Source organism: Bombus pyrosoma, unplaced genomic scaffold, assembly GCF_014825855.1.
Source record: "Bombus pyrosoma isolate SC7728 unplaced genomic scaffold, ASM1482585v1 HiC_scaffold_4726, whole genome shotgun sequence".
Classification (NCBI taxonomy): domain Eukaryota; kingdom Metazoa; phylum Arthropoda; class Insecta; order Hymenoptera; family Apidae; genus Bombus; species Bombus pyrosoma.
Window position 1 is genome coordinate 1751871 of NW_025219986.1, and position 2631 is coordinate 1754501.

Here is a 2631-nt window from a genome sequence, read left to right on the forward strand (position 1 = left end):
CGTAATACCATATAGCGTTATGCGTTATATCGTAATACTATATAACGTTATACGTTATAACATAATACTATGTAACATTATATGTTATATCGTAATACTATATAACGTTGTACGTTATATCGTAATACTGTATAAAGTTATTCGTCATAACGTAATACTATATAACGTTATACGTTATATCGTATTTCCATATAACTATATACGTAATAACGCAATGGTACATAACGTTATACGTCATATCGTATTTCCATTCAACTATATACGATATAACGTAATGGTACATAACGTTATACGTTATATCGTTATAGTACACAACGTTATACGTTATAACGTAATACTACATAACGTTATACGTTGTATCGTATTTCCTTATAACTATATACGTTTTAACGCAATGGTACATAACGTTATACGTTACATCGTAATACTACGAAACGTTATATGTTATAACGTATTACCATATAACGTTATACTTTATAACGTAATAGTACATAAGGTTATACGTTGCAACGTATATTTGCATAACGTTATTCTTTATAGCGTATTACCATTTAACGATATACGTTATGACGTAGTACTATATAACGATATACGTTATGTCGTAATACTAAATAACGTTATACGTCATAGCGTAATACTACATAACGTTATACGGTATATCGTATTTCCATACAACTATATACGTTTTAACGCAATGGTACATAACGTTATACGTTATATCGTTATTTTACATAACGTTATACGTTATATCATAATACTACATTACGTTATACGTTATAACGTAATACTATATTACGTTATGCGTTATATCCTAATAACACATTGTGTTATACGTTATAACGTATTACCATATAACGATATACGTGGTAACGTAATACCATATAACGTTATACATTATAACGGAATACTACATAACCTTAAACGTTATAGCATTATACCATACAACGATATTCGTTACAACGTAACACTATTTAACGTTATACGTTGTAACGTATTACCGTATAACGATATACGTTATAACGTAATACTATATGATGTTATACGTTATATCGTAATACTATATAACGTTATACGTTATATCGTATTTCCATATAACTAAATACGTTATAACGCAATGGTACATAACGTTATACGTCATATCGTATTTCCATTTAACTATATACGATATAACGCAATGGTACATAACGTTATACGTTATATTGTTATATTACACAACGTTACACGTTATAACGTAATACTACATACAGCTATACGTTATATCGCTATACCAAATAACGCTATACGATATAGTGTAATACTATATAACGTTATGCACTCTAGCATAATACTATGTAACGTAAAACGTTATATCGTAATACCATATATCGTTATACGTTATATCAAAATACTGCTCAACGTTATACGTCATAACGTAGTACTATATAACGTTATATCGTAATACTACATAGCTTTGTACGTTATAGCGAATTACCGTCAAACGTTATACGTAATAACGTAATAGTACATAACGTTATACATTATATTATATCGTATTTCCATATGACTATATGCGTCATAACGCAATGGTACATAACGTTATACGTTATATCGTTATTTCACAGAACGTTATACGTTATATCGTTATTTTACATAACGTTACACAGTAAAACCTAGTAGTACGTAACGTTATACGTTATAACGCAATACTACATAACGTTATACGTTATATCGTATTACTATATAACGTTATACGTAATAACGTAATAGCACATAACTTTATACGTTATATCCTCATACTACATTATGTTATACGTTATAGCGTAATACTATATAACGTTATACGTTGTATCCTAATACCACATTGTGTTATACGTTATAAAGTATTACCATATGACGATATACGTTATAACGTAAAGTCATATGATGTTATCCGTTATATCGTAACACTATAATACGTTATACGTTATAACGTATTACCATATAACGATATACGTTATAACGTAAAGTTATATGATGTTATCCGTTATATCGTAACACTATATAACGTTATACGTTATAACGTATTACCGTATAACGATATACGTTATAACGTAATGCTACATAACGTTATATGTTATATCGTTATATTACATATTGTTATATGTTATATCGTAATACCATGTAACGTTATACGTTATATCGTAATACTACATAACGCTATACATTATATCGTAATACGATATTACGTTATACGTTAAATCCTAGTACCACATTGTGTTATACGTTATAACGTATTACCATATAACGATACACGTTATAATGTAATACTATATGATGTTGTACGTTATATCGTAATACTATATAACGTTATATTTTATAACCTATTTCCGTAAAGCGTTATACGTAACAAAGTAATAGTACTTTATACGTTATGACGTATTACCGTATAGCGATATACTTTATAACGTAATGCTACATAACGTTATATGTTATATCGTTATATTAAATATCGTTATACGTTATATCGTGATCCTATATAACGTTATACGTTATGACCAATTACAATATAACGATATACGTTATATCGTAATACCAAATTACGTTATACGTTATAACGTAATAGTACATAACTTTATACGTTATAACGTTATGATACATGACGTTATATGTTAT